The 13,751-nt window shown below is 43.7% G+C and overlaps 1 non-coding gene across 1 annotated transcript; it reads left to right on the top strand.

Moving 5' to 3' along the window:
* Positions 1-1,752: 1,752 nt before the first annotated feature.
* On the top strand, positions 1,753-1,835 carry TRNAL-CAG (transfer RNA leucine (anticodon CAG)). The gene has a single exon. It is a non-coding gene; the product is annotated as a tRNA-Leu (tRNA).
* Positions 1,836-13,751: the final 11,916 nt, after the last annotated feature.

Raw genomic sequence — 13,751 nt, 5'->3', positions numbered from 1 at the left:
CACACTCATCCCGGGGGGGCTTATACCAGACATCGCTCCCATTTATAGGGACCTTGTAGTCAGATGCCTCTATTTTTTACATTAATAAATACATATTCTCCCTTCAGCTAGGGACAGCTATTTACATTAAATAGCACCGGCACTTTGCATTTGGCTTCACAGCACTAGATCGGGATGGAAGGAGTTTACTGTGCGCGCAACACGGCCGCTGGGGGCGTTAATGAGTCTGAGACTATGAGGCAAAGGGAAGAGAACAGAGTGATAAACCGCAGAAGGAATCCTGCGGGACAGAATGTGGGAGAACTGTTTTATCCAATCCGGGCCCTCTGAGAAGAGCTAACATCTGACCTCTAAATGTACCTCGGTTTAGAGCTTTGCCAGTTGTTAAACAGCTTCTGGGCGCTGTAGAGGTGGGAGGATCCCTTCATCCTTAGGGTGTCCCTCTAACAGGCCCTTCAGTTAATGGGAGGACCTTCTTTTCACAGACCACTGCTTCATTGCTATATGAGGTTAATTTATAATCAACAATTTATTTTAACTGGCAGATATTGTCAATTCATTCCAAATGTAAGCCAGCAATGTATTTAAGAATTTGTTTTGCATAATTTTATTTATTTTACATTTATATTTACTTATCATTTCAGTGTCACATTTTGTGCTGTTTATTTGTGTGAACGTTTGTTTGCTATCACCTCATATGACATCAAATATGCTAATTAGTTCTCACTACAAAGGACTTTTAAAACCTGAGAGCTCTGGTTTAACAGTGGAATGAAGCCACATGTGTGTCAGGCACCCAATGGACGCCTGACAGGCGGTTTGTATAAACCATATACTTTTAAAGTTTAAACATTAAATTAGACATTGAAGCTTTTACTTAAACACGGTCTACTTGTGATCAGCGGCTTCACAAATAAATTTACTTGTGTCCTGCTGTCTTTATTAGATGTTAATGCATTTATCTCCGCAGTTTTTTTTGCGTTGTCTTTCCATTTTAGTTTAAAATGAAGTGTTTCCACCCGGTGACCTTTCGTGTGTGAGGCAACTGCGTTAAGAACTGCCCTAGAGAAACCGAGTGAATGATGTGCTGTTTTCAGCGTCCTCTAAAAGACTTCACAGCGCTGAGAAGTCAGTAGTGAAGTTTGGATGTTTACTTCTCTGCTTGACTTTGACGATTCTATTTTTTAATTTTGAACTTGTTTTGAATATTCTTTATTGAAAATAGTAACGATGCAAAAGTTTGAAGCAAAATTCTTAACCTTTCTCATTTAATTTAATGAAGCAACAAGAACATGTTACTTATCTCCAATGTACAGAACCCCGTTTCAACAGGAGGAATGAAGCTGACATGCACGTCATGAGTATAGCGCCCCGAAGGCTGCACAGCCGAGGTTAGTGAAGTACAAACTCTGAACGGAGCTGCAGATACTGAGAGAAGTCGGTCTCAGCCGAGTCTGTGCTGCAGCCGCAGGAAAACACGCAGCACCAGCATCTCGGGCAGCAATATGTTTAAAAAAAAAACTTAAAGCCGAAGAACATTTCCTTGCGTTTCCGAGACATAAAGGACGACAATTAAAGAGCTAAAACCGAAGAGAAGAACTCCCGGTTGGTGGAAATGTTTGGACTCGGGCTCCAGGCAGCTGTTTGGAAAAAGTAAGTGGCCTGTATACACCAAGAAACCCTCAATACACCCCATGCACGGTTGCAACACGTGTACAGTGTGAAATTCCCCGCGGTGTACACTGTGGGTATGTCAGGATGGCCGAGCGGTCTAAGGCGCTGCGTTCAGGTCGCAGTCTCCCCTGGAGGCGTGGGTTCGAATCCCACTTCTGACATTGAGCTTAACTTTTATCGTGGATACAGAAGATATTTCTGTTAATCACTCCATCTACTTCATGTTTCGGGTACAAATTGCCTCAACATGGCAGAAACAATAAAGATAAGGGTTTGCATTAAAACATTTAAGAGTAGCAAGTGACTGACTTTCCGTCTGTATAAAAACAGCCACCATCAACATCTTGACACTTCAGTGCCTGTAGACCATGGCACCCCCTCAACAGAGCCGAAGTGGCTGGAGACCAGAGTCTAATTTAAAGACAATACATGACACATGGAGAGCAGCTGGATGTTGTGTAACTAGAAAAACCAGAACAGAAAGAGGAGGAAGGAGATTCGATCCTGGGGCGTACACATGCCTGTGAACACGTGCAAATATTAGCTGTTGAATGCGACATGGGCGAGCTGGACTGGCACACTGGGCACCGATCACAGAGGGGCACACTGGGCACCTGTCACGGAGACTGAGCACTGGGCACACAGAGGGGCACACTGGGCACCAGGCACAGAAGGGGGCACTGAGCACCAGGCACAAAAGGGCACACTGGGCACAGAGGGGCACACTGGGCAGCAGCCACAGAGAGACACACTGGGCCTTAAAAACTGAGGGGAACACTGGGCACCAGGCACAGAGGGGCACATTGTACATGGGTCACAGAGGGGTACACTGGGCATAGGGGGGCACACTGGGCACCAGACAGAGGGGCACACTGGGCACCAGGCCCAGAAGGGCACACTGGACACCAGGAGCTGAGGGGCACATTGGGAACCAGGCACGGGGGGGCACACTTGGCCCAGAGGGGCACACTGCACACCAGGCACAGAGGGTTGCACTGGGCACTAAGCACAGAGGGGAACACTGAGCACCAGGCACAGAGGAGCACACTGGGCACCTGGCACATAGGGGCACACTGGGCACCCGGCACAGAGAGGCACACCGGGCCTTAGGCATTGAGGGGCACACTGGGCACCTGACACAGAGACACACACCAGGCCTTAGGCACAGAGGAGCACACTGGGCACCTGGCACAGAGGGGTACACTAGGCACCAGGCACAGAGAGGCACACCGGGCACTAGGCACAGAGGGTAGCACTGAGCACCAAGCACAGAGGGGCACACTGGGTCCCAGGCACAGAGGGGCACACTGGGTACCAGGAATGGAGGGGCACACTCGGTACGAGGCACAGAGGGTTAACCTGTGCAACAAGCATGGAGGGTTACACTAGGCACCAGACACATAGGGGCACACTGGGAACACAGGACACAGAGGGGCAGATTGGGGACCAGACACAGAGGGGTACACTGGGCATCAGGCACAGAGGGACACACTGGGCACCGGGGGGCACACTAGGCACAGAGAGGTACACTGGGCACCAGGCACAGAGGGGCACACTGTGCAACAGGCACAGAGGGTTACACTGGACACTAGGCACAGAGGGTTACACTGGACACTGGGCACAGAGGGGCACACTGGGCACTGGGCAAAGAGGGTTACACAGGGCACCAGGCACATTGGGGTACACTGGGCACCAGGGGAGCATGCTTGACACCAGGCACAGAGGGTTACACTGGTACTAGGCACAGAGGGGCACACTGAGCACCAGCCACTGAGGGTTACACTGTGTACTGGGCACAGAGGGGCATACTGAGCACCAGGCACAGGGGGATTACACTTGGTGGTAAATAACTGTACAAAAGGCTTGTGATCGGTTCTCACAGTAAATCGAGAGCCCCACACATATTGTCTAAAATAATTTATGCCCCACCAACACGCTAAAGCTTCTCGCTCAATTACAGAATAGGTTGCTTCAGCTCCTCTCAAATCTCTCGATGCAAATGCTGCAACCTCCTCCTTGCCATCTCTCTCTTGCAACAACACAGCACCTAACCCTTTCTGGCTAGCATCAGTCATTGTAATTGTGTGATCTTTGGTGTCAAAAGGTTTCAATGGAATGGCCTGAGGAATCTCCTTCTTTATACATTCAAACTCACTGTTGCAACTTGCATCCCACATAAACCTTGAATTCTTCTTCAATAAATTCCTTAGATTGTAAGTTTTTTCTGAACAATTAGGTATGAACCTGGGAATAAAATTCAATCAAACCCATGAAAGACCTCAATTGATCCTTATTCTCAGGACACATAAAATCATCAATTGGCTTTACCAAACTTACTTCGGGTCTAATGTCATCCGCTGACATTTCAGCTCCCAAATAATTCACTGAAGTTACACCAAAGTGACACTTATTTGGACGGAGAGTCACTCCCTTCAACTTCAACACATGACTCAATCTTTCATCATGCTCACCTACATCCTTACCATAAACCAAAATGTCATCTTGAAATGCTTTCACTCCATGCATATTCTTGGACATGCTTTCTACAGTTCTTTGAAAGACAGCAGATGCTGAAGCCAACCTGAGAGGCATACGTTTAAATAGAAAAGAAACAAATGGCATTACAAAGGTTGGGATGCAAATTAATTTGGTGATACGCCAACGTCATATCAAGTAAAGAAAATATTTTTCCACCCTTAACTGATGATAACATCTCTGATATGTTAGGTAGAGGATACTGATCCACCCAAATTTGATCATTTAAATCACGTAAGTCCACACACATTCGCAGCAAGCCATTGGCCTTACGAGCTAAAACCACAGGCGCAACCCAATCAAAAGACTCTATCGGTTCAATAATGTCCTCAGAGCACAATTTGTCCAGTTCTTTCCTAAATCATCTTTCAACGCCAAAGGAACTTTACGCACTTTATGCACCTTTGGTTGTACACCCTCATTAATACTGATCTCATGGGCAAAACCTTTGTACAATCCCACACCACTCTTAAATATTTCAGGATACTGAAACTCCCATTTATCACACATTACAGACGACACTTGCATGTATTCTCTCCTTACTACAACCTGTTCAGGGTTATTAGGATCCAACACCATTTCCAATTTTCCTTGATCGAACCACCCAAGGAGACATGCATCATCCTTGGCCACATAAATTGTTGATGACGATACATTGTTTTTGAATTTGTGTTCAGCCTTAAATTCCCCAACCACTTCAATAGATTTCCCTTCATACCCAACAGGCTGGATTAATGACTGAGATAAGGTAAATCCTTGATTTTTAAATAACTCATTCCATTTAGCTACACTTATTAGTGAAAATGGTGATCCAGAATCTGCCATCACCTTAACATGAATTCCATTAATCTCAACCAGACAAAGGGGTCTTTTCATATTTGGAGATTTTAACTCATAAATTAATGAACTATTTCTATTTACAACAAATACTTCATCGTCATCACCACTAGAAGATGGAGAATTATTCGAAGCCACACTGTTCACTTTGCTTGTTTCTTGTCTGTTGGACTTATTAGACTTGCGCACTCTAGCAAAGTTTACCTTCTTGTAACACTTGGCACACATTTTATCAGTGGCTGGACAAAATGTTTCATTTCCCAAATGAGCAGTACTGCCGCATCTATAACACCCCAATGGTTTATTTCCAAGTTTCTTATCAGTTTTACTGAACCTAGACTGTAGCAGATTACCGTTCTTTTTGTTCCCTTCAATGTTTTTACTTTTATCTTCAAACACATTCGGCCATGGAACCTGACTTTTATTGTCAGAAATAGCCATTTGTTCCATAAATGACACAGTGCTTTTAATCCTGGTTGCAATTTCCAACGCTTTTTGTAACGTCAAATTGGGCGTGGATAACAAAGCTTCTTGTACCTTTTTATTATTCGTCTTTTCCACTAGCTGGTCTCTAATCATTTCTTCCTCAAACTCCTTATATTCACAAGAAACCGCTAAAAGTCTTAAAGCTCCCACATAACCAGAAGCAGATTCACCATCAGCTTGGACTCTCCTGTAAAATTTGTGTCTTTCTAATGTGACGTTCTTACACTTCTTGAACCTAACATCCAAGGACTTTATTGCTGTCTCATACTCGTCCTTCGTACCATCACCTTCACCATCAGCAACTAAAACCACCACCTTTGGAATGTATTTAAGAATTTTCCGACCCTCATTCCCCAAACAATGCCTTAAAACTGCAAATTTCCTCTTGTGAGTAAAGTTTTCATCCTCAAGAGCATCCAAATCTTCCTCAAAGGCCTCTTTCCACTGTTCCCAATCAGCATCTGGTGAAGCAGGATTAGGAATAAATGGAGTAGGCAAAGAAATAGATTGATGCATAGTGAATGTGACATACAATGTTACAATAAGACAATTTGCAAATTAAATAAATTAAATGTACACAGTCCCACAAGGTGTGTGTGTCACCGTGACACGTAGAATATTACTGATGATAAAATTCTCTCACTCAAATGATTCCTAAAAAGGTGTGCGTGTCACCGCAGCACGCAGAATATTATGGTGAAATAAACATATTATTCTTGCAATAAAGTTGCAAAATTAACTGATCACAAGGTGTGCCTGTCACCGTGACACGCAGAACACTTCCATAAAAGAATGCTGCTCAATTGGTGTGCGTATCACCGTACGCGCTGAAACCCACTCCCATAACAATTGTCAAACATGCGGCCACACAGGGTTCCAATTTAAAAACTCTTTCTAAAATGGATGAACAATTGGTGTGCGTGTCACCGCGGCATGCATAATTGCAAAGAAAATGGCCCCCAAAGCGTGCCACAAAACAAAGAACGCGCTGGCAAAACGTCTTTAAAATGGCCGCCAACCAGGTGTGTGTGTCACCGTGACACGCAGAATGTAGCTGCCAACCTCAATATGGCCACCGGAAACCGCGACGTAGATAAGAGGCCACTCCCATAATAACACGCACATACACGTAACGTGTTAAAAGAGGAACAACGCCTCCCAGTAATAACGCGTCCCAGGAGAAACTTCCAGCAGTAACACATCCCAGGAGAAACTTCCTTCAATAGGGAGCGCATTGATCTCACCGTAACACAGAAGAAGGAGAAGCTGTCAATGCGCTGTTGATCCACGATGTGGGAGGTTTGTCCATGGAAGACCCTCGTCGCCACTGAAAAGATGTCCACTCAGTAAGACTTACTAGAGTACATTTATTCAAGTACATGTAGATAGACAGCTTATCCCTCCGTTCCTCCCACTCCAACTTCGTCGTCCGCAACAACTGTCACCGTGAACCGAATCCAAACACCTCCCCAGCATTCTCATTCCATGGCACGTAGCGAGCGGCATGGCACAAGAACACAATACATACTCTTAACCCCACACATAACCCAACAAGCACCTTCGCTTCCCATCCCCAGGAGCAAGGATAAACATGGCAGAGCTGCCCCACAATTCAGATCCCTGCTGGAAGAAGATAGTGGAAAAGAAGGACTTCCCTGCTGGACCCCTGGCCTGCACCTTGACACTGCTCTCACAAGGACTGCACCAACCGCTCACTTTGGACTTCAACAAGAAAAGGACTTTGCATTGCTTCTGCAACTCCAGGAGTGGACTTTCTGTAAGCAATAGGTACAAAGGATCTCACCAGAGTCCCATGCAACGAGTCCTGCAAGCACAGCCCAGCTATCCAAGGTCCAGCGGCCATTTGAAAAGTCTGTTCAGGTGCATTCTGGGAACTGTAGTCTCAACTTACAAGGAGCATCTCAGACTTTCTGGAACCTGTGATCACATTTTTGACATTTTGAGTACCCAAAAAGTACTTCTGGAAGAAGATTCAGAAGTCTGGAAAAGTTTGAAGCAACTTTGGAAAAAAGTTCCATAAGATGACTGACCTGTCAAACCAGTGACGTCGAACAGTGACCCGCCCTGAATTTCAGGTTTATCAAGCTGAAGCTCCAGAGCTTTACCCCATCAATGAGACATCCAGGCGTTGACCGGGACCCTGCACTGAAGCAAGCCACCGCGGTTGCATCACAGCCTGACCTGAAATGGAGTCTTACCAGATGATGAGAGAAAAATCTCCATATGTAAAGGTAAAACTTTGACCGAGGCCTTCAGCTCAGTGTATCCAAGCAGCGCTCCATCATGGTCAGCCTTAACTTTTGACCTTGCCCCAGTTAAGTGCAATTAGATGGTCCTGGTTGGCTCTTTTGGTGTTCAGGTGCTAGAAAGCATTTATTTAATTTAGTCTTCAAAAATTTCATATCTACGGTTCCCTACATTGGATTTTTGTAGTTTTGGTGCCATTTTAAAGATAAGAATATTTTTTTTTTTAAATTGGTGATGGATTTTTATTGTGTGATGTGTTTTACTTATTTACTGTTCTGATGATGTTAAATGCTTTACACTTTTGTCTCCTAAGTTAAGACTAACTGCTCATGGGCCAAGCTACCAAGGGTTGAGCATGGATTAATTTATTGAGACCTTGACTAGACCCAGTGGGGTTTTGTGGCCTGTTGCTAAGTGTAGGTACCTACTGGCCCTCAATAGAAATCGACTTTCCAACATACACTAGTTATTTTTAGGTATTAGGATTATAGTTATAGTTTTTTAATATAGTTGGGCTTTTAAATGTGTATTTACATTTTTTTTAAATAATGTTTAATTTAGTCTCAGGTTGTTGGGTTGATAAGCAATACGTGTGGGAAAATACGAAATAATGAAATTATTCATTTTTCATTTTGAACTATTTTTTGTTAAACAAATAACTAATTGGTCATTAAATATGTACTTTTTACATTTATTGTTACTCTATTTAGTATAGTTTGAAAATTTTAACATGTAATTACTTCTTTTAGATCCAAGCAATACTTTTTTTATTTAGTAGTGGGGTGTAGGGTTCGTAGTGGATTAGAGTGGGAGGTTATTTAAAATGCAAATTATAGTTTTTATGTATGATAAATTAAATAATTGTTTGGAACTTAATTATGTAAGTTATTTATTTAATAATAATTGTTACTTTGGTGTTGCTTTTTAATTAATTGGTAATTTGTTGATCATCCTATTTAATTATGCGTGCTATTTGTTTTATTTTATTCATCAATTTAATATTAGTAATGTTTAATTTAAAAAAAAAACAATTGTTAGTGATTTGGGTAGTAGGGAGGGATGTGTGTTTATTTCAAATATTTTAATTGATTGCATAGTTTTTATATCTTAATTTTGTAATATGACTTTTTTTTTAAATTACTTTTAATTTAATTTATTCATAATGAATATTTTTTTATTTTGAAAATGTTATTTTTTTATTTTGTTATGTATGTAAATGTTTTCGTAAAATGTTTAGGAAATGGAAAGGTCGATCTAACCCATCCAAAGTACAATATTTTCCTTTCTGTTGCTAACACTGGAATAGGAATAGCAAATCTAACCCCTTCAAAGTCCAACACTTCCTCGCTTTTGGTTACACTGGAGTGGGAATAATAAAACTAACCCATCCAAAGTCCAACACTTCCTCGCTTTTGGTTACACTGGAGTGGGAATAATAAAACTAACCCATCCAAAGTCCAACACTATCTTGACTTTGAAAGTGTAAGCTACTACATACAAATATATTGGTAATATCATTTCGTCCATCAGACTTCTGCTCGGAACATAACACCTAAAAGACTACATTCAACATTATTGACAATGCCTACCAAATATTGGAAAAAAATGAAATGTGCCTATTGCCTTGTGAGAACTTAAGTTGTTGGTTGAGGAGGGTGAGAGCCCCTCTTAAGCAACATGACAAACCCTGTCAGGGGGAAACACTAAAGTGATTAAATTAATCTGTGCTTAACCGTCTGGTAGCTTGGCACAAAAGCAGTCAGGCTTAACTTAGAGGCAATGTGTAAAGTATTTATGCAGCACACAAACAGTAATAAAGTGAAATTACAATAAAAGAAAAATCCCACACCAACTTAGAACAATAGAGTACATTTTAATAAATGATTTGACACCAAAATGGCAAAAACCCAATCAATAGAACCAGAGATATGCAATTTTAAAGATTTAGGTAAAAACTGTGGTTATAAGCACAAAGGGCCTCATTATAACCCATCAGGGCCGTGTTGGTGGTCAGACCGTCGCCAATGTGGTGGTCCGACAGCCACATTACGACCGTGGCGATTGTGCCACGGTCGGACCACCAGCACTGCCACTTCTACTCCACTGGAGGGGCTGGCGGTCCTAATCCGCCACGGCAGCGCTGCAAGCAATGCTGCCCTGCGGATTACAAGTCTCTTCTCTACCAGCTTTTACATGGCAGTAGCACCGTCTTGTAAAGGCTGGCGGAGACGGGGTGCAGGGGTACCATGGGGGATTACTAGTCTCTTCTCTGCAGCTTTTACATGACAGTCGCACCGCTATGTAAAGGCTGGCAGAGACGTGGTGCAGGGGGCCCCATGGGGGCCCTTGCACTGCCCGTGCACTTGGCATGGGCAGTGCAGGGGCTCCCATGGCCAGCCACTATGGTTATCTTGTCTGGCCGGACCAGGACAAAGTCACAAGTTCAGTCTGACTGCAATGGAGCATGGGCCGGATCCAGGGAACAGGCCAGCTGAGAATTATACCATATGTCCCTGATGCAGGGCATTGTGCAGAGCAGCAGTGGTTCTGAGGAGTGATAGAGAGTCATGCATTGAGCTGCGTGGTACTGCATCAATTCCGAAGAAGAGCTGCAAAGACTGTGCTGCGCTGTTCATTTTGAGATACATTGTGCTGCTTCGGCTCCAACGAGTAGCTGCGAGGGCTGCGATGTGACTTGATTCGCACTGCGTCGTCTCCAATGAGGAGCTGCGAGGGCTGCAGCAGGTTGCTTTGGTTCTGATGAGGACCACAGCTGGGCTGGCAGAGCACCTTTAGCCCCATTTCCAAGCAAATGGGACTGGAGAGGCACCACTTGGGTGATTAGGACTCACAGCAGGCAGAGTCCAGATGCAGGGTTCAAGATAGTTGGAGACTTTTCTGTCACTGAGGCTCTAATAAGGAGGCCAGGCAACTAGCCCTTGGAGTCACTGTGGTGGTCCTGGGTTCAAGATACAGGGCCAGTCCTTGCTACTCAGGCAGCAAGGCAGCAGAGCATTTCTTCTTGCAGCAGAGACCTCCTTCTTCTGAGTCGTCCACAGATCATGCATAGAACTGAAGAGTGGGCTGGAGGGTCCAATATTTATACCTGGTACCCACTTTGAAGTTTGAGATGCTTCTAGAGTTTTCCCCTAAAGAGGTGTCTGGAATTTCCTGCCTCCCTAACCTGATTCGAGTCCGTCTGGTGGCACAATGGGCTTGTGTGAAGTCCTTTGTGTGAGATCTGAGCAAGTGCCTTTCAAGGGTAAGTGTGGTAGGTGACAGCTCTGCCCCCATCCACTATCAGGTCAGAATAGCCCACCCTACCAACACTCAGACCCCCTTTGTTATACTGTATAGGAGAGTACACAAAGGCCAACTGCTAACTACACCTAGTTGTGTGACTCAAGAACAGGCTATAGGCGTCAAATGGTTAGGACAAATACATGCCAACTTTCTAAAAGTGGGATTTTCAAAACTGTGACTAAAAATCCAACTTCACCAATACAGAGTTTTTTAAATTAAAATTCCTACAACACCAAACATCACTTTCCTACCTGCTCCCAATCAAATGTTATCACTTATTAAATGCAATAAAGTATGCCAATTTTACCCTCTGGGAGAGGTAAGTGTTGCAGTAGTAAAAAGTGGATTTAGGAGTTGTTCACTACCAGGACATGTAAAACTTAAAAATACATGTAAATGTTTTTAAATACACAGCACCTGGCCCTATGGGCTGGTTAGGGCCAACCTGAGGGATGATTCATGACTCATATGTATTAAAAAGAGAGGTTTAGGACTGGTAAAATGTTTATTTTGTAAGGTAGAAATGGTAATTTAAAACTGCACACACAGACTACAATGCAGGCCTGGTACATGTTTTAAAAGACTACTTAAGTGGGCGTCACAAAAGTGCTGCAGGTCCACTATTATCATTTAATTTACAGGCCCTGGGTACCTGTAGTACCACTTTATAGGGACATACAAGTAAACTAAATGGGCCAGATGGTTGTAAGCCAACTGTACCATGTTTGAAGGAAAGAGCACAAGCTCTTTAGCACTGGTTAGCAGTGGTAAAGTGCACAGATGCCTAACAGCCAACAAAAATGAGTACAGCAAACAGAAGGGATGAAGCCAAACAGCGTTGGGGTGACCTAGCAGGAAGGACTAATAACAACATTTGTTCATTGGTGAAGGATGTGCAACACCAGCAACTACACATAAAATCAATTAAAGACCTTAAATAGGTCATACAGGCACTACTAATGTTGAGACTGGCCTCCTGGTTATCTCAACAATCACACTGAAAACTGTCCTTCCGGAAGTCAGATGAATGATTACCCACACAAGACAAGACTATATCACATTCTCATCCACTTATGGAACTCAAATCATTCCCACACCATATTCAGAGCTCTGAAACAAAATCCCACTTACCATCTAAACAACTGTCAGCAATGGATGCCAGTTTTATGGCTTTGTAAATCCTTGATCCTTGCTTTGCCATGTTTTGTGTGCTCATGTGGGCTGATTAATTACTCCAAAGCTGCATGCTGTAGTGGGATTAAGAAAGTTGTGAATGACTCAACAACAGACAAAAATAAACTGAAAATAAACTAAAGCTCAGGCAGACAAGACACCCTCGCAATACCATCAATTGCCAGTTGGAAATGATTTGCTGAAACAAAACATCCACTTCATTCTGTTCCTTTGAAGGTTTCCCCAAAGATATGGAATCAAATTCTTGCAAATGCCAGACAATACCCACCCTTCATATCAGCCAAAGGCAATAGGTGTGTTCCTGGCAAAACTACTATATTTATTTTTCAGGAAACCTATATAATAGGCAATAAAAGTATAAATGTAAAAAAGTCAAAATGTAGCAGTTTAAATGTGATGGGCATATGTTTCCAAAAAATAATAAGTGAAAATGCCCATTTAGAAAATAAAGGAAAAACCATGAAATGAAAAGAGAGATGGCCTGCCATCCATAGCACAAGTGGACTTCTTTTTAGGCTGATATGTACATGTGCAAAGCAAATTGCAAGCAATCACAGTAAAGAGAGTGACTAACTGATATAGACTGACTCACTGACCTGTGGTGCAGGCAGCAGTGGGTGAAAACATATTGTGAATGACACCTGTAGCAGCTCAACTGTGATAGTTGAGCTGTGATGTCAAAATGCCCGCTACCAGAATGCCAGCAGCCAAAGTAAAAATCCGGTCACAGTGCAGAACAACAAGTGCAGTTTATACATCGAAAAGTAGAACTCGCTTCTCCTTCTAATTTCTCTTTCTAAAAGGAACAGTAGATATGAGATATTAAAGGTAAAGGCTTTAGTTTATCACAAGAAGGATAATGGGCCTAATTACGAGTTAGGCGGATGGGATGACCCGTCCGCCGAACTTCTGACGGGGAGGTTGCCGCCTTACTGGCTACCTCCCCGCCGGGCCCAGTATGACTTTCCCACTGGGCTGATGGGTGGAAATTAAGGTTTGTGCCCGTCAGCCCAGCAGGAAAGTGGTGGCAGCATTGTCGCCAGCTCATAATCGTGCCGACGGCATGCTGCCACCAGCAGGGTGCCCACTGTCTGCGTTGAGAGGGTGCTGGGCAGAGGGACCCCTGCACTGACCATGCCAAGTGCACGGTAAAACCGCCATGAAAAGGCTGGCAGATAACCAGGTCGTAATCAATAGGGCGGTGCTGCATGCAGGGCTGCCCTGGCTGATTGCGACCTGCACCCGCCGTCAATCCGTCCGATACACCAATACCCACAGCAATCTGACCGCCAGCGTTGTAATGTGGTGGTCAGACTGCCACGTCCTGACTGCCACCTTGAGTCTAGTGACCGCCAGACTCGTAATCACACCCACAGTCTCTGCATGTTTCTAAACAAACTGAGCCACAGAACTTTTAATCTGGCTTACATTAAAATGATTCTAATATTTTTGCA

The sequence above is a fragment of the Pleurodeles waltl genome, unplaced genomic scaffold, assembly GCF_031143425.1.
Source record: "Pleurodeles waltl isolate 20211129_DDA unplaced genomic scaffold, aPleWal1.hap1.20221129 scaffold_39, whole genome shotgun sequence".
Lineage (NCBI taxonomy): Eukaryota > Metazoa > Chordata > Amphibia > Caudata > Salamandridae > Pleurodeles > Pleurodeles waltl.
The sequence above is the reverse complement of the archived record's forward strand: the minus strand, read 5'-3'. Positions and strand labels throughout refer to the sequence as shown.